Source organism: Vulpes lagopus, chromosome 9, assembly GCF_018345385.1.
Source record: "Vulpes lagopus strain Blue_001 chromosome 9, ASM1834538v1, whole genome shotgun sequence".
In the NCBI taxonomy this organism is placed as follows: domain Eukaryota; kingdom Metazoa; phylum Chordata; class Mammalia; order Carnivora; family Canidae; genus Vulpes; species Vulpes lagopus.
Window position 1 is genome coordinate 24,444,193 of NC_054832.1, and position 20,069 is coordinate 24,464,261.

The 20,069-nt window shown below is 35.7% G+C and overlaps 1 non-coding gene and 2 pseudogenes across 1 annotated transcript; all 3 read right to left on the reverse strand.

The window, feature by feature from the left end:
• Positions 1-10,552: 10,552 nt before the first annotated feature.
• Positions 10,553-10,659, reverse strand: LOC121499240. Its single transcript, XR_005990066.1, has one exon. It is a non-coding gene; the product is annotated as a U6 spliceosomal RNA (small nuclear RNA).
• A 4,235-nt stretch (positions 10,660-14,894) lies between these two features.
• LOC121499027 lies at positions 14,895-15,363 on the reverse strand (annotated as a pseudogene).
• Positions 15,364-17,948: 2,585 nt separating this feature from the next.
• On the reverse strand, positions 17,949-18,488 carry LOC121498572 (annotated as a pseudogene).
• Positions 18,489-20,069: the final 1,581 nt, after the last annotated feature.

Genomic DNA, 20,069 nt, shown 5'->3' on the forward strand with positions numbered 1-20,069 from the left:
AGAAATGATCCCTGAGTGGGTCTGTGGACTCACAGTCCACTTAGTCTGAAATCAATTTAATACTTGCTCCCTTTATGTCCTGAATATGTAAGGGGGTAGGGGATAATTGACAAGAACTACAAAGTATCTGAGGTTTTCTATTTGCAAGCTAACAAGTCAACCTGTCACAAGTGCATGGATGCTAGCAAAAGACATAAAACTCAGGTCAAAGACAAAGACTGAGTGTTTCATTACTCATAGCACAGAAAGAATCTTGTGCTTCATGTTTACATCAGTTGTCCTTGCTCTCAAATACTCATCAGGGTTCTTATGGAGTGACCCAGTACACATATTGCACAGAGTGAATTTGCATCACAACTGAGGGACTTCAGCTTTCAAAATCCAAATCTACAATGAGCAGGCTGTTAGAAAACTTGCTCAAATACCTTCCCAGAGGAGGACAATACTTTTATCATTACAGTAAGAAAAAAAAAAAATATATATATATATATATATAAAATATATATTTGGTCTGTGCCCTGGAAAGGGACAATATCTTTATTTTCTAAGGCCATTTGCTATACAAACATAATTTGGAAACATACTACAGAATAAAAGTTGATTCAAGATAAGCAAAAATTGAGAGGACCATCGAGAATTGTTTGCCAACATCATAATATCACTTCAGATTTCCAGAAATACATGTCAGATTGAACCGTGTGACCAGTAGCCCTTAAAGTATTTAAATAGTCCCCTAATTCTCCTTTCAGCACAGAGTTATTAGAATAATTGTTTTCAGTTCCCTTGGGGAAGCCACCAATTAACTGTCATGATGCTGGTCTCTGTCTTACCCACTCCAACCCTTATTACTGTGGTAAATGGAGCGGCCTCCAAACACTTCCTATGGAACGTGAGCTTTGGAGAATGGATAGTGCATTCACTTTAACATGCTCATTACAGGCGTTGTCCATCTCATTAAAGATCACTGCTTTGATTCATCATTAATAGAGCAGGTTTGCACTATCTCAAGGGATAGGAAGTAAATATAGTTAACTTTTTTTTTTTTAAGATTAGTATAACTAACCAAATTCCATGCAAGGCAAATCAAGAAGAGAGAAAACAGTAATAATTTCAACAATGAAAGAATAAACACCAGTACAGATAACACAGTAATTAAAAAGATGCTAGGGACATAAGCAAACATTATGTCAATAAATTTGAAAATATCAAAGATAAAATTTTTGTAGAAAAATAAGACAAAACTCAAATTATCTGAACTAGCCCAAACAAAATACGAAGTGTAAATAGCTCTATATCAATCAACAAGGTTGAAAACAATGAGGGGGGGGGGGGGCTGTGTGGTGGCTTAGTCAGTTAGGCATCTGCCTTCAGCTTAGGTCATGATCCCAAGATCCTAGGATGGAGCCCCATGTCAGGCCCCTTGCTCAATGGGAGGCTTGCTTCTCCCTCTCCCTCTGCCTGTAGCTCCCCCTGCTTGTGCTGTCTCTTTCTCTGTCAAATAAGTAAATGAAATCTTAAAAACAACAACAACAACAACAAAACTATGAAGAGAACTCTTGGACTAGATTACTTCACTGGTAAATTTTATTAATACTTTAAAGAAAAAAACAGATGTCTTAAACTCTTCCAGAAAATCCATCAGATTGGAACAATTCCCAATTCATATTATGAGGCCAATATAATCTGACATGAAAATATGGCAAAAATAAAATCAAAGAATAATTTCTTATCATCATACATGCAAAACTCTTTAACAAAATATTAGCAAATTGTCCTATTATACAGAAAGCATGATCAAATGAGAGTTATCTCAATAATGAAAAACTCATTTTACATTTAAAAATCAATTTTGTTGTATTAACATTATAAATAAAAGTATATGATCATCTCAATAAATGAGGAGATAATGTTTGGTAATATTCTACATGTGTCTATAATAAAAACTCTCGCACCCTAGAAATAAGTGCATACTTCCTCAGTCTGCCAAAAGGAAATCAAAAGAGAGAAAGAAATTTATAGTATACAGGAGCAGGTCTATGGATTGAAGAAATCTACTAGGTTCCATATGGCAGGCCTTCTCTTAATTATTATAAGTGTGATGTGGTAATAAGGCTTTTAAGAAAGATTTTTAACAGAAAATTTGGAATAATTTGATACAAACTCCAAATCTATTTGCAGCAAATGGTTAGTGAGCTAACCTAGTTTATAGAAAGCTTAGTTAATTTCTTACATTCTCACCTACATTTGCCAATCACAGAAAGTACTCTTGAACACCAGGCACTAAAAAGTGAGGAAAATTCTATTTATTGGGTGTAGTGGGATGATTATGAGAGAGCAGTGGCACTATTGATTCATTAATTTAATAAGTACTTATTGATCATCTGTGATGTGCAGGATGCTGTGACAGGCATGTGTTATGCATTAAAAAGTGAAGTAAGCTTATTTTTTAGAGACAGAGGCATGCAATCAACAAGTACACACAGAAATAAATTTATAAATAATGCATGCAGTGTTGTTAAGGAAATAAACACAAGACTATGATATTTTAAAAAGTTAATAATGCGCACAGTAAGGGGAAGTCTCTTGATCAGGTAGTCAAAAAATTTCTCTCCGAAGACATGACATTTGAGTTTAGAAGGCTAATTTAAAAAATGAAAGAAATCAAGGAAGAGCATCCTCAGAAGACAAAACATGTGCAAAAACCGGGATAGGAGAGCTCGACGCATTCCACAACTGAGTGAAAACCAGAACAAGGGAATGCTATTTTAAGCCTAATGTGGGTTATAAATTATGTTATTTTATATAAAAATCCTTAAGAAACTGCTGTCCCAGTTATTTTCTTGCCTCATTTATGTAGTAAAGGAAGAGATTATTGAGTGCTGAGTCTCAAATCATTATCTGCAAAGTGACCTGTGCCAACTGTTGGTCTACCTTGCAAATAATTCTCCCAGGGATGCCAACCCTGCTGTTGTCCAAATACCAACCATCGAAATAAGGCTAGTCTATCGGATTCTCTCATATAAAGCTCTGTATCAAAATTGTACATACAGAGGTTTTTTTTTTTTTCACATGCTTCACTTTTGTGTGGCTTCATGCTTATAAAAACAGATGATAGAGTAAGATAGAAGTGGATCATGTTCAAGGTATACCTATTACACTGTGTTACCACATTCCAGTTTCTTTACTGCTCAGTGTCTTCCATTTCTAATCTAGAAAATGAATGATCATGAAATCAGCTTCACAAGACCTGTGTGAAGATTTAATAACTCACACAAAGCCCTTAGCACAATGCCTGTGTATAGTAGGTTTTAGCAAATGTTAATTATTATTACCTAGATTAAAAAAAATTGCTCTGCTTACAAGCAAAACACTTCTATAGCCATATTATGTTGACAGAATTATCTCTATTCCTTTTCATCACTAAAACAAATTGTTAGTTACATCTGTTTTTTGAACATTAAACTGTTTCATTTTTATAAAGATGAGAATAGAAAATATAAATATTATGCTTTTGAGAAAAACCCCGAATTCCAGGTTAATACTTGCTTTCTTTTTTTGTTTCAACAATAACTTATGTATAAATACAAACATAATTTGAAGTCCTACTTTATTATATATCTACTTAATTGATCTTTAATAGAATTTAAAAGCTTGTAAGAAATTATCTATTTATGAACAAAATGAAATTGTAGCTAATAACAGTTTAATATATGTGAGAATGCATGTGGGGGGGGTTGTTGGGTATGTATGTGTGTGTGTTGGGGTAGGGGTATGCTGGCGGTGCAAGTTTGGAGTGGTGTTTTTGTGGGGTGTGTATGTTAGGATACATGTGTGCTGGGCTGGGGAAAGGGTAAGAGAATAATGAGGGACAGATGTTTCATTCTTTTTATTGGTAGAAAGATTATTTAGAAGCAGAAACAAAAGGTAGACATTAATACAGACTTATTTGGGTACACAATTTTAAAGGATGATTATCTCAGATCCAGGCTTGATACCATGTATTTTCTGGTTGTATACATTGCCATTAACAGCTATTGCATTCAAATATTCAAGGTTGTGGAGGACACTAAACTCCAGTGGTAACTAATAAACATAATATGGGCAAGCCGGAGGGAATTCTCACAGTCATGTCCACTTCAATGTCTAACAGGTATCTCAATATGCACAAAGTAAATATTTTGGTTAAATCTACCTTCAATGTGCTTCTGCTGCGATCTGATATTTCTCAGTAAATAGAAATCTATTCTTTCAGTTTCAGGCCCAAATTTTTCAGTCATTTCCACTCATCTCTTTCCTATTTCTCATCCATATTCTGTCCAATCTATCTTGAAAATAAACCCAGAATCCAGCTATTATTTCTCAAAGTCACTAAGACAACTCCCCTGTTTAAGTCACTGTCAGCGCTTATGTAGGTCATTGGGATAGCTTCCAAACTGGTGTCCCTGCCTCCACCCTTGCCCCAGGGGCCTGTTCTCCATCCAGGAACCAGAAAGATCAGATAGGTCACATTTATGTTAACAACAATCAAGTAGCTTCCCAGCTCTACACATTAAGCCAAAGTCTTTACTTTTTTACTTTTATTTTAAGATTCTATTTATTTATTCGTGAGCAACCAAAGAGAGAGACAGAGGCACAGACAGAGGGAGAAGCAGGCTCCTCACAGGGAGCCTGATGTGGGACTCCATCCCGGGATCTGGGATCATGCCCTGAGCCAAAGGCAGATGCTCAATCACTGAGCCATCCCGGCGTCACATAAGCCAAAGTTTTTAAATGATCTATAAGGTAACCAGATATGTCACTGGCTTATTCATTTATTTTTTTAAAATCACTTTCTCCTCCTTAACTCTGCTACTTTCACAATGTTCTCCCATTATCTTGATCATTAAGCTCCTTTCTACTTTAGGGGCTATCAGTTGCTATTCCTTTGACTTGAATATTTTCTCCAGATGTCTATAGTGGTTGTCCTCACTTATTTTGGTATCTGCTAAAATGTCACTTCCACAGAGTCCTGTACAGATAACTCTATAAAATAGCTACCCTTTACACCACTTGTGATCCAACCAATTTTTACTCTTTAAAATTCCTATTACGACCTGATATGTAGTAATTTATGTCTACAGCCTTTCTTCTGTCCCTACTAGATAGTACTCAAACAGGTAGTTTACTCCAGGAGAAGAATTCATTTATCTGTAATCCTAACAACTCAAGAACCATATATGGTATTTTGTAAGTACTCAGTATTTTTTAATTAAAAAAAAATCAATGTGAATGATTTACACAAAAATGGCGGCTCTATGGACAAACACAAACTTAAGAAAAAAGAAGTTATAAATGAAGCATTCTAAGTATAATTTGACATCTAAGAAGGATATGGGAGGTATTTAAGTCATTCTTTAAGAATTCATGTGCTTAATATTTTGTTTACAAAATAAAATTTAACATCAGAAAAGAATAGAAACAATATAAACCTTTTTCTGACCATTGATAAAATTATGTTATTTCCATACCAAAAAAAAAAAAAAAAAAAACAGTTCACAATACTGAACTATGTGCTTCATTTCTCACAAGAGATACAAGTGAATTATAGCAACTCCAGAGAAAGGACCAGTCACGTGGTTTTCAAGTAGGATGGGTAGAAAATCTGCATTTAAAGATTCTAGATCAAACTTCAGCCAAATGTTCAAACTTCAGCCCTAATGCAGACCTACTGAAATGAATCTGAAAATGAAATCCATGAACATTCACTTTTAAAATTAATCTCCCAGATGATACTTAGGCATATAAAACTTGAGACCTCTGTATTATATAAACAACTAGATGTCAGTGGACTTGTGTTGACAAAAGCCTACTTGATTAAATGAACCATGTGTCTGAGCCAAATCTTATATTGAAGTGTCAGATGTAAATTAAGAGAAATGGTTACATTACTTTTAAACCTTTTTTTTTTTAAGATTTTATTTATTTATTCATGAGAGACACGGGGGGCGGGGGCAGAGACATAGGCAGAGAGAGAAGCAGGCTCCATGCAGGGAGCCTGATGTGGGACTCCATCCTGGGTTTCCAAGATCACGCCCTGAGCCAAAGGCAGCCGCTAAACCACTGAGCCACCCAGAAGTCCCAGCCACCCAGGCGACCCTAGTTTTAAACCTTTTGGTAACACTTACTAAATTTGGTATTGTGAACAATATTAAATTTCTTCTTAATTTAGTAAAAGTGCATTTTTTACATTTAGGTTTGCATTATTCTCTTCCCACTGAGACCATTAACTAAAGCCACCAAAAGAAATTTTGGTTGCCTATCTAATTCAATAAGGAAGAAATGTAGATTTAGGAGAACCTTATCAATTGTTCTTGGAATGAATTTTATTTATTTATAATAAATATATCATCTCTAAAACTAGATTAGAAATCAGTTTACCTTGCTGCATTTAGCAGCATATAGCCAAAAAAAAGTCAAGCTATAAAATGCTTTCTTGGGTAGAAATTCTCCGTAAATAAGCATAGCAAATGTTAATTTTAAATAAATTTTCTAAATTACATGCATACATGACCTTCCCTTAATGAAACCAACAAATAAAAAAAAAGAATATTTTTAAAGCAAAAATGGAAAAAATAAACACTATTTTCTCTATATATGCTTATACATATAACAACACAGGTATGATTGGTGAAATATTGAGTAAAATAAGCAAAATTGAAATGTACATTATGGGATAATTTTTTTTAAGTTACAAATGACTAGCACAAATTATATAATTTGATGAAAAAATAAAAAGAGGCAATATAATAAAAATAATGGGGGCAGCCTGGGTGGCTCAGCGGTTTAGCACCACCTTTGCCCCTGGGCATGATCCTGGAGACCCAGGATCGAGTCCCATGTCGGGTTCCCTGCTTGGAGCCTGCTTCTCCCTCTGCCTGTATCTCTACCTCTCTGTCTCTCTGTTTCTCCTGAATAAATAAATAAAATCTTAAAAAAAAATAATGGTTATTTCGGTGTGGGGAGAGGTAGATAAGTGATGACAATGTAGCATCTAGATATAGATAAGCCATTATTAATGAATAGTTCTTACATTGGGAAATGGGTTCATAAGCTGTCACGAAAAATGTTTTGTCAAAATTTACCACTGATATGATTAAATAGCAATTGTTTGATGCCATTCAATTACGCCTTTAAAGAAAAATTGATTTTGAAATGTATGAATTGATATTTTCAAAATTATAAAATAGGAATTAATTTTAAGATGTTAGGAGAGATGTTAGAGATGGTACAACATTTATCTTAGACACTGAAAACCAATCACTGCCAAATATTTTATAGTCCCTTAAAAAGAACAATGGCAACAGTGACAGCAAGGTACTCCCAAACAACAACAAAACGCAACCAGCTGTATATGAAAATATTTGGGGGGATCCCTGGGTGGCTCAGCGGTTTAGCGCCTGCCTTCAGCCCAGTGCGTGATCCTGGAGTCCCAGGACTGAGTCCCACATCAGGCTCCCTGCATGGAGCCTGCTTCTCCCTCTGCCTGTGTTTCTGCCCCCCCCCCCTCTCTCTCTCTGCCTGTCTCTCATGAATAAATAAATAAAACTTAAAAAAAAAAGAAAGAAAATATTTGGGGATTATTTGCTTTTTATCAAGAGGTATTTATTTGCCTTATTTATGCTTGTTCTGGAAGATTCCAAACTATAAATTTCTTTACAATGAATCTTCATTAATAGATTAAAGATATATGGCAATATTTTCTAATAAAAAGTTTGTTTTCCCTTTTTCTTTTTTTTTAAGATTTTATTTATTTATTCATGAGAAACACAAAGAGAGAGAAGCAGAGACAAAGGCAGAGGGAGAAGCAGGCTCCATGCAGGGAGCCCTGTCTCCAGGATCACGTCCTGGGCCAAAGGTGGTGCTAAACCGCTGAGCCACCTAGGCTGCCCATCCCTTTTTAATTCTATTTTGATACCTTATTATTTCTATCCACTTTTGTGACCACTATATATTCTAAGTATAGTGATCATGATACAAGAGAATTTAGATTTTTATATATAGTCTTCTCATTAACATGCTTCCACAACCAAGGAGATGGCAGCATTCAACCAAATGGGATTTATTCACATCAAAAGAAGACAGATCAGTCTTCTAACTTAAAGTATTTGAAGGTAAAAGAAACTCAATACAAACAAAAGCATGCTTATGGATGGATATGAGTATGTCTTTTTAAAAGGATTTGGAATAAAATTCCACAGTGCCTTTAACCGCTTTCTGCTGGTAGGAATTTTCCTTCAGATCTCATTTTCAATGTAGGTTACTTGTATGATGTAAAAATATTCCTAATGCATCGAATAATTTGCCTGAAATCTTCTCTAATGGCTCCTAATTATTTTCTCCTGTATTATACTTGCTGGATGGGATGAAATAGATAACTAAAAATAAGCATGTTTATGACTATATTTTATCAACTTATTTAAATATATGTAAAAAGTTCACATGTATTGTCCTTAAAATTTATCAGAAACAGTTGTGAACAACTTGTACATATGAACTCTTCTAAATGTTAACGTTCTCTGAGCTAACAATTGTTGCCTCTATGCAAAGAAGAGGAATCCAAGTCACATATAAGTAAATTGTACAAGAACCTATGGCAAAAAAAAAAAAAAACAAACAAAATAAAACCGATCCTATGGCTAGTAAGAAGTAGATCTGAGATCTATAATTTTGCTTAATTGCAGACCTGGTGCTCTTAACCATTATGCTTTAATATATCAAGGTCTGTTAAAGTATTATCACCTGTATAATTAAATATATAGAAATGTTAGCACAACTAAACACATAATTCAGGAAAACAAATGTTTCAATGTTTAGTACACTATTTACGTAGCCAAAATAAAATCAATACACTTATCTGTTTTTTTATATATGTATTTATTAAGTAATGACAGATATAAGCTAATTGTGCTTTATAGCCATTAAAACAAAACAAAACAAAACAAAACAAAACAAAACAAAACAAAACTCTCCGGTCTTTAAACACCTAAGCTTTGTAAGCACAGAACAAATAATGTGCTTTATTTATTTTGACCCTGTGATAAACTCTGTTACTATGCTCCTTTGTGAACAATTAAAATGCATATGAAATTTTAAACTGATTATGCATCCACATTGTGGGTTAAGTCAATATCAGTAAATAAATTGGGCTTCTTATAATATTGCTACATTAAAGATGTTCGGAAAAAAGAAATCTGAATCATTTGATTTTGGATAATGTCTAGTACCCAGCCAGAACAAAAATGTCATCGATATTTTTATTTAGTCATACATGTACGCAGTCATTTCAAAAACTATGTTTTTGAGCCTATGAAGCACAATAAGAAAAACAACAAAATCATTTATTTCACGTCAAATAAGAGGGATAGGATGATGCCGGGTGGGGGGTGGGGTGGGGAGAAGCAAACTGTTCCAACCTCGGAGTGTTCAGAATCCAGAAAACTCAATCCTAGCCTGTGTATATGCTACTTGCATATATTCGGTTTGAAGAAAAAAAAGAAAAGAAAAACGGAGATTTTAGGTGCTAGATCAGAAGTCAACAAGCTATATATAATGTGACCTTCTGCTTGTTTTGCATGGTGAATTGAGGGTATTTTATACCCTCAATATTGAAAAAAATCAAAAGTATCCTATTGTGTGACACATGAAAATTACAGGAAACCAAAATTTAGTGGCTATATATAAGGCTTATTTTTTAAGACACTAGACACACTCATCTTTACAATCTTTATTTAAATACAAGTAACATATTTGTTTTCAAATATATAGTATTTTGTGGCATATATTGCAATATTACAAGATGTAATCATGATGCTAGTTTAAAAAAATCTAAAGTGTAGTTCTTGTCCACAAAAACCTGAACGTTTAAATAGAAAGAAATTTATTATTTATTAGTCAAATCTTGGGCTATGTCTTTCGATGTAATTTTTTAATCTGTAATGTTAGGATCCATTAAAATTGGGAATAATGCTAATCCTGGGAGATTTAACCCTACCTCACATTTTCCAAGAGCTGTTTCCTCTCAATTACATTTCGGGACTCTGTTGGCTTATTTTCTTAGAAGAGTTTAATTTTCTTGCAGCTCACAATATTAAAAATTAAATTCATACTGATGACCTAGATTTTTTTAAAAAAGAACAAAACAATGGTTGTCCCAGGTAAACTGTTCTATCATATAAATGAGAACTATAGTTCTATAATATTGGAACAAAACTCCCTTCAGACTTAATCTCCCATCAGAAAATTTTCTAGATTGCCTATATGAAAACTTTACTAGTTCTAAAGTTTAGAAAGAATGGTGTAATTGCATCATACATTGGTGTGAATAAATTTATTCATTGACCTTATTTTATTGTATGATACAATTTGGCTAGGAATAGTAATAATAAATTAACTATTCAATTGTTACAGTTCTAGGGTAGCCTTAATCATCTTCTCTCACTATATTCTTATTCCCTTTTTTCTTTGTAAGGTTTTCTTTTATTTAAAAGATCACAAAATACCATATCCATGGATTAAAAATATGGACCGTTTCATGAATTTGTGTGTCATCCTTGTAGAGGGACTATGCTAATCTTCTCTGTATCATTCTAGTTTTAGTATATGTGTTGCCAAAGTGAGCACTATATTTTTATCTCTAATGATTTTGTTTTATCCACAATTTCTCTTATCACAGATATATGTTAGTCTCCAAAATCAAGTTTTGGCAGCTTCAAATTCCCTCTTGAACATCAAACCTTTGTGTTCTAGGGTCCATTGGATATGCCTCTGCATGTTTCACGAACAACTTAATCTCATAATGTTCAAATCTGAATTCAGATAGCTTTCCTTTTCTTCTCCAAATTTACTTCATTCTGAATTTTCTTAATTTCAGTGAACAATATCAATGCCCTCTCACTTTTCTGAAGCCAAAATATCAGCATCATTCTAGACATTTTCCTTACACTTATTCCTCATTGCCATGCCTTCCCTCTCTCCATACGCTGAAACAACTGGATGTTACTATCTCTCACTCTATGTACTAAGTTTCTAAGTACTCTCTCCACTCCATTTTCTGTCACACCCTCAGTTTCATTCATCATCCCTTATGCTTATAATGTCTGTATTAGTCTCTTTACTAAATCCCTTGCCTAAACTCAATCTCAAACTATAATTTTCCATAATGCTTACGGAAATGACTTAACAAGTCTGCTTTATTAACACGTTTGCCTTAAATAATTCAGTACGCATTGCCCAAATTAAGTCGAAGTATTGTATTATGGTATAAGGAACTGTGAAACTTCATCCTATCTCCCCTAAAATGCATATATTTTTACTTAATCATATTCTATAATTCAACCTTTTTGAACTAGGGTCATTTCCCAGCATATGTTAGTCTTCTCATTGTACTTCTGGGCCTTTTGATAAAATGCTCTATCTGGTTTATTCTCTAAACTTTCTACCTGACTAATTCTTGCTGGATTTTTAAAACCCAGCTTAATTGTAACATCATCTTAAAAGTTTTTCTAGTGTTGTCAGTGAAAATGGCACAGTAAAGAAATCCAAAAGTTCATCCTTCCATAAAGGCAATGGAATCTTATAAAAACTGTCAGAATCAACCTTTTCTGAATTCTGGAAACAGACCAACAGCTTGCAACAATGAGAGCAAGATTTAAGTAAGAAAAATCATCTGAATCTTAGTAAAAACAGAGCTTTGTGATGTTTTAACTTATGCTGTTCTTTTTTTTGGGGGGGGCCATGGAGGGGAGGAAAAGTGAGGGAGAGAGAATCCCAAGCTGGCTCCATGCCCAGTGTGAGCCTGACACAGGGCTCGAATTCACAACCCTGAAATCATGACATGAACTGAAATCAAGAGTCAGGTGCTTAGCTGACTAAGCCACCTAGGCACCCCAAACTTAAGCTGTTTTCATTTCACATTCCCCAGTTAATCCACAATTCTTGGATTGGTACCAGTACCAGAGGGAACAGAAAAAACCTCATTCACAAAGAATTGTGGCCATTTGCTTTGACCTTTCGAATGGCTCCCTGGAAGACCAGGTGATGGCTTTGCCTTTATCTTACCTTAGAACTATACCAGTGCTGTGGCAGCCTTCTGGGGCATTTGTCAAAAACACTTAATAGGAGGTGTATTAGCTGTCTGAAACAATGGATAACACTTGGAGAAAATCATTTTTAAATTAAAAAGCTTAGGAGACAAGACCAGGGAATGAGATGCTTTGAGGAAATACATGTTTTAGTTTAAGATTTATTTATTTATTTGAGAGAGAGAGTGCACACACACAAGTGAGGGGAGGGAAACAGGGAAAAGGAGAGAGAGAGAGAAGCAGATTCTCCACTGAATGTGGAGCCCAAGTGGGGATCTCAGGACCCTGAGATCATGACCTGAGCCTAAATCAAGTTGGTTGCTTAACCAACTGAGCTACCCTCGTGCCCTAGGAAACACATATTTTTAAAAGCTCCAATATATTCACAGAAATCTAGAAAGTCATGTGAATTCTCAGAGGGCACATGCTCAAGAAAGAATTAAGAAGTCCCCAAGTTCTCATTCTGACTGATCTTAAGGATCTACACAGGTAGGAAGTAAAGGCTAAGGCAGAGTTGTAAACTACTTAGCTGAGTGTTGAAAGTATGCCCAACACACACCCAGGCCACTGGCAAAGACTGGGAGTTTATTGTTTGCAGGTGTTTAAGCAAATCTCAGTCCAGCCTCTGACTCCCACTTAAACTTACAGAAACATTAGTGGCCACACCTGACAGATAATATAGGCTTCACAAATTATTTGAGAAAAGCCACCAGATTTCCATACAATAGCAACAATAAGGAACAACATTAAACCTTGGGGGGGGGGGGGGTTGGGGGCAGTGGCTTCCAGACATCCTGATTTCCAGAGTTGCCACATTATCATGTTAAAAATTTTCAATTTTCAACAAAAAATATGATGCATACTAATAAATAAGAGAGTATTGTCCACAAATGGGAGGGGTGGGGGAGCAATAAATAGAAACTGTCCATAAGGAAGCCAAACATTGAACTTACTAGATAAAGACTAATCTACTCATATGTTTCTATTTATAGGAAATGTCCAGAATAAGCAAATGCATTGAGACAGAAAATAGATTAGTAGTTTCCAGGGAAACGGGATGGGGGGAAAATGAGAAATGACTCCTTAAAACGGGTATGGGATTTCTTTTTGGGGTGATGAAAACTTTCTGGACTTAAGTACTGGTGATGGTTGTACGACATTGTGAATATGCTACATAGCACTACATAGTACAATTTAAAATGGTTAAGGTGGTGAATTTTAGGTTATGTGAATATATATCAATAAAAATATGAGTGCCCTGCCTCCCAAAAGAAGCTTTCAAGACTTTTGAACATTGTCTTTGGTACTCCTTATAGGTATCATAGGTTCCCATTATACATCTCCACCAGATTCTCCTGAAATTGGTGTTTCTTGGCATGTCTTTTCACCTTGACTGTGGATTCAAGGGGATTAGTGATAATTCTCCTTAGCCTAATAGTTAGAATTGCTCTTGAGGTACAAATCCAGCACAGCAGAAAAATGTGTAATAGAATCTTGTAGATGCTTGCTAGAGATTTACCTGTGATCATTAGGCAGATTCAAAATGATAATGGTAATTACCCTGAAAGGAACTGTCCAAAAGGAATATAGTAAATAGGATATGCTATAGCTATTCACCTTTCAGAGGTGGTAAAAAGAGCCACCTTATGGGGTGGCCCCACAGAAGCCATAGGCTGAGACATCAAAGGGTTTACTGTAGCTCAAAACATGTTAAGCACAAGTGACACAATTCAACTAAAACACAGATCCATAAAATTAAAATATAGGATATTAAATGCATTGTTTATGTCAGGAAAAACATAAAATAGAGTAAATGCTATAGAAAGAGCTAATGGGGAAATTGTGAAAGGATCTGGCCCTGAATAATGGTTATTTAAACCTTCTTGGGAGTGACTCACCATCTCCCCATCTGTATATGGATTTCTGCCATGTCCAATTGGGTTGTTATCAAAATAAATGTGGTTAACAGATGTCCTCAATGTCTAAGACAATTAATTGGAGATGATGAAACAAGAAGACATTTTAAAATTGTCATAAGTTTGCAGGATTTGGTGGTTAGAAAAACTGTAGTGCCTGTAATAAAATGAGGAAGACAAGAAGGTCAATTCATTTTGAGTGAAAGATGATATCAAAGAGGATTGGACATGTTATGTTGAAGACTAAGTGGAACACAGATATAAAAATGCCAGAACTCAGGGTGAGGATTGAACGTTTCTTAATATAAACTGAGAGTTTTTATAAACAAATAAAAGTAGATGCTCTTTTTTTAAAAAAGATTTTATTTATTTATTTACTCATGAGAGACAGAGAGAGAGAGAGAGAGAGAGAGAGAGAGGCAGGGACACAGGCAGAGGGAGAAGCAGGCTCCATGCAGGGAGCCTGATGTGGGACTCGATCACGGGTCTCCAGGATCAGGCCCTGGGCTGAAGGCAGCGCTAAACCGCTGAGCCATCCGGGCTGCCCATAAAGTATATGCTCTTTAAATTTACTGGGTTTTCTTGCTATAATGACAGCCAGAGGTTGATGAAACAAATCAGGAACACATTTTTAGCAAATTATCTTCATTTTGTTGTTGTTTCATTTTTATTTCACCATCATAAACTTAACTCTACAATCCAGTTAGACTTGGAGGTGAGTAAGGAAAATATGGAACTCATAGAACTGCAGTCAGAGCACAAAGATTATAGGCTATTTCCAGGAGATGGGGGTGTAAGGGTGCTCTCTGAGCTACAGAAGGAATGGTCTGGTAGTTAAGATAAACAGGAGTCAAATTTATTAGATTTGTCCACAGTCAGCAACTGTGATTTTCTTGCTAGTCTTGCCATTCCTGGAACCAAAGCACTCCAGGCTTCCACAATATTCATGCCCTCTTCTACCTTGCCAAGGACCACATGCTTGCCACCCAACCACTCAGGCTTGGCGGTGCAGATGAAAAACTGGGAACCATTTGTGTTGGGTTCAGCATTTGTCACGGACAAGATGCCAGGAGCCTTGTGCTTCAGGATGAAATTCTCATCATCAAATTTCTCCCCATCAATGGACTTGCCACTACCACCCTGGCACATAAATTCTGGAATAATCCTATGAAAGCAGGAAACTTTATAATCAAATCTTTTCTCCCCAGAGTTCAGGCACCAAAGTTCTCTGTTGTATTTGGAACTTTGTCTGGAAACAGTTAGAAGGAGACGCAGTACAAGGACTCGCTGTCCAGGGCTATGTCAACAAACATGATGGAGCTGACCATGGCTGGGCAGTGCAGATGGCTCCAGGGCACCACTGTCTGCAAGGCCAGATAACTATCTTCTAATTCATATTTCTAATAATTGTAATTATTAATCAATCTATGTAACGAATATTTATCAAGGGCCAAATATATGCAAAGAATAGATGCTGAGGATAGACAGAAAAACACTAACCACAAAGTCCCCACCCTTATGGAGCATACATTGTGATCAAGTTAAATATGTCAGTTAAGGAAGGTCCTAAAGTCTGATTTAAAAAATCAGTAAGTATGTACACTGCAAACTTATCATCATAGTACACATTTTCCCTCCTGTTCCTCAGCAGATTAATTCACTGCTATTATTAAATTCATGTCAAGTCCCATAGGCTGCCACCAAGTAGAAGCATTTTCACTAGAGTATTCAGTTCTGAGCTGTTAATACTGCTACTTTTGTTATTATTTTATGTACCAATAATGTGCTCAGTAAAAACTAAGTGCCTATTGCTAGGGCATGACTAAGAAAATATATAATAAAGGCATACCAGATAATATCCCTGTCATGCAAAAAATTTTACAGTCTAGAGAATGAGGCATAAATTTATACAAGTGTGAAATTATTAATTAGAGTATGGAAAGAGATGCGTAGATTGTTAGCTATATATAAAAACTGTCAGACAATGTTTTAAGCAGAGTTAAACACCAGTGTCCCAGGATCATGAGTCAGTAGAATATTCTGTGTCAAGAGTGAAATGACTAGCCACAGCAAGAGGAAGTAGTTTACATCTCATTCCAGTAGCACAGTATATGGTAGACTTCATTCTTAGAAGTCAAGATGCTGGCATTTTCCCTGACTAAAGCTATATTTATAATCACACATTTCCCCAAATTTTAAATTTAATCCTTTTAAAAATATCAACATTAATTAGAAATAACATTTTTAAAATTTAAATTAGAATAGATTTGTTTATACCAGGACTAAAAATCTAGAAGTAGGACTTTAAGTAGGTAAGTGATTTTTTAAAAAAAGAGAAAGCCTATAAACGGAATACACATTCATTTTAAGTAAGTTTGATGAATTATTACAGAATGATCATGTACTAAGCCACAGAGACATTTTTAATAAATTCCAAATGTGGAATTTAGTTTGCATGACCAAGATAAGATTATTCTAGAAATTTATTTTGACTTTTTTAACAAAGACATTCTAGGACAAGCAACTTCAACCTACATCATTGATGAATGGATAGGAATTGGATATAAAAAGCCAAGGAAAGTGTATGCAGGGAAATGCATTGTAGTAAAAGAAATATTGTGAGCAAAGGCACAGAAGTTAAGTATAAGTGATGAGTTACAGAAATGGCATATAGTTAAACTTGGCCAGAATTTAGTGATTATGAAGGATTTGGTAGGGAAGAATAATAGACCCAATCTTTAGTCTTTGTATTAGCCATCATTCATCATTAGCAACTCCTATCTATTATGGACCTATGGAATCCTAAGAAGTGCAGCTTATTAGAGGCTGTTTATATATAGCTAGGTTGAGGAAATACAACATTAGTTTTGCTTTTTTGCTTCTCTTTTCAGGTAGCATGATGATTAGCAAAAAAAAAAAAAAAAAAATCTCTAGCAGAAAATGTTCTATCTGCTGTAGCAGAAAATGCCTTAAAAAGAATTTTGATCAACTCAGCTTGATTCACATGTTCATTTCTAAATCAATTTTTTTCTGGCTAAGGGAATGGAGTTCCATTTGGTTTGACTTAGGTTATATAACCAACACTACACCACCCTGCTGTTGAAATTGTTCCAATGGTTTGTATTTGATTCTCCTTGCTGAACAACAAATTGCCACAAACTTAGAAACATAATATAACACACAATTGTTGTGTGATAGTTTCCATGGTTGGGAGTACAGGCAATTTAGGTGGGTCCTTTTTTCAGGGGCTAAATGGCCATCTCTACTGAATGTTTAGCTAAAGTAGTCCACATTATTCTACCTTGGCATCCATTTTTGTGGCCAAGTGGACTGGAGGCCTTGAATTGACACTAGCCTCTCTGGTGAGTGCAAGTATGTGCTCTAAACAACAGCCCTTAGAGTCACAAGTTCCTGATAAAAGTCCCTCCAACATCCCTTTTTATAGGCACTCTCTCCTGACTCCCAGGCCTTTACCCCTGCGAGCCCCTTGGTAAGACACCCCAGCCCTAGAATCTTACCAAGAACCCTGCTTCTCTTGAACTGACTAATCCACCTCAGCCTGGGAACCCCAAAGCATGCAACCCTTAGACCCTAATGATGGCATGTGCCACAGGTCTTGCCTTGAATTCCCTGCATGGGGGTGTAACCTATATCTTGTCTAGGACCTGTGGATAATAAACATCTCTATTTAACTTTCTCTTGTGGTCTTCTGTTAAATCACTGATTACCATCTGACACTCTCAGACTCTACTTTATAAACATTAATTTAACAAAGTCACAGTAATGTGGAAACTAGACTAGGGAATAATCTACTTCAACACTTCAGGTTGTTGGCAGAATTCATTTCTTTTTTTTTTTCTTATTAATACAGTATTTGTCTTCCCTCTCTCAAACTCTGAGCCAATCACTTTCCTCAGGCTGCTTGAGGAGGTATAGGAAAATGAACATACAAGGCAGATAAGACACAGGAGAAGGACCTATGGGGGGGTGGAGATAGCTTCTTCCCATGGCAAAAAAGGATGAGAAAGGCCACCATCAGGCAAAAGAGCCTCATGACATCTGAGAAGGGAAAACCCAGAATAGTGTAAGAGATGAACTGTTGCTTCAAGAGAGTCTCCTGGTATATGCAATGATGAGGCTCCCAGATGCAGTCCCAATTCCAGCCCCAGAGTCAACCACCCCTATCATTGGCAGCCCCAGTCCCAATGCACTTGGCTGCTGTGTCAATATCCCTTGAAATGGTGCTGGCTCAGAAGCTGTGGTTAGGAATAAGTGAAGTCAGGGAATGTAAGGCTGCCAAGCTACCAAGGCTCTCATCTGTCAGTGTCTCCAGTGGGTTTAGCACTACTGCAGACAGTGATCAACTCCACAGCTGAGAGGTGTTCCTGATAAAGAAGAGGGTAGAGATGAACTTTACACAGGTGTACATTTTCAGGGAACAAGGGGCTGTGGCAGCAGAGCTGCCCCCAGTGCGTGGAGGACAGAGAGCTCATTTCTTGTGAACATAAGGGTGAGGTGTCCCTCTTCTTCCTGGCTACTAGTCAGGGACCAGTCTTGGCACCTGTAGACTGTTTGCAGTTTCTTACCATGTGGCCCCCTCACGCAGGAGAACTAACTTCAACATTTATGAGGGAGTTTCTCTTTTTTTTCCAGTTTGCTACTCATTGCTTGACCATATGCCATTCCTCAAAGTCTGTAATAATTTCCCAAATAAATGCATGCATTTATTTAAAATCTTTGCTTTCAAAAGTAAATACAGTCTCCAAAGGTGTTCTTATTATAATTTTTCACTCAGATTTATTGATTTTTTTGAGTTATCACCTGAAATCCTCACTTAATGATCTACTTTTTTTTTTCTCATATTACATCTTATTCCCAAAACAATGCCTCATTTATGGAAATAAATGTTTATAACCCTTTATCCACTGGGCTTGTCCAGCAAGCCTCAAATCACTGATTAAAAGCAATGTGTGTAGGTGAATGACATAAATATCTCTCCTGACCACCTAAGAAGACTTTGGAGGAAATGAATATTTAATATAACTATTAACTGTATTAAGTGTATCTGGGAGACTACATTCAAAGTTTTAAATACTCTTCTAGAGTTACAGTTCCTTCCTAGATTGATATCAATATTTTAGTGACCCCTTTTAATATCATTTTTAAGATTAAACATATTTTCTGACATAATAAACACCATAAAAAGTAATGTCTGAATAATTTTTCTCATTATAGTACAGCCTAATTTAATATAACTATTTCTTACTCTGACAAAATTCAAAAGTATATTAAGTTTATGGTCATCTAAAATTTTCAAGTATTTTAAATAAAGTTTTTGTTTAGTCAGGCCTCAATAATCCTATACTTACAAAGTTGATTTTTCTCAAACACAAGATCTAATATTTATATCTGCCAAGTTTATTATTGTTAGTATAAATCCAATTATTTTAAGAAGTATAATTTCCCCAGACACTCCCTGGTTACTTTAACTCAGATGTTCCCTGGTTCCTTCTTTACCTTTCTTCATTTTTTTCATTCTACATTTGTTTGTCAATTAGTCCCCTTCCTTAGAATGTAAGTTCCATGAGAGCAAAGGTTTCATTTGCTGATTTGTTGTTGTTCTTGTTTGTTTATTTTAATTGTGCTCACAGGATCTAAGGGAGGGCTTGGAAATAATAAACACAGATGACTATTTGCAAGTGAATGTATATATATGACTTTTATTAGTCATAGCATTTTATTGTTTTAAGATTTTATATATTTATTTGAGAGAGAGAGTGATAAAGAGAGATCATGAGCAGGGGGAAGAGCAGAAGGAGAAGCAGACTTCCCACCAAGCAGGGAGCCCTAAGCAGGACTCCATCCCAGGACCCTGGGATCATGATCCAAGCTAAAGGCAGCCACTTAACCAACTGAGCCACCCAGGTACCCTTAGTCATAAGATTTTAGAGAAAAACATTGTGTCATATTAATAGCATAATGTGTTTTTAATAAAATCTTATTTATGTTTACTGATCATCCTCTTTTCCAAGAT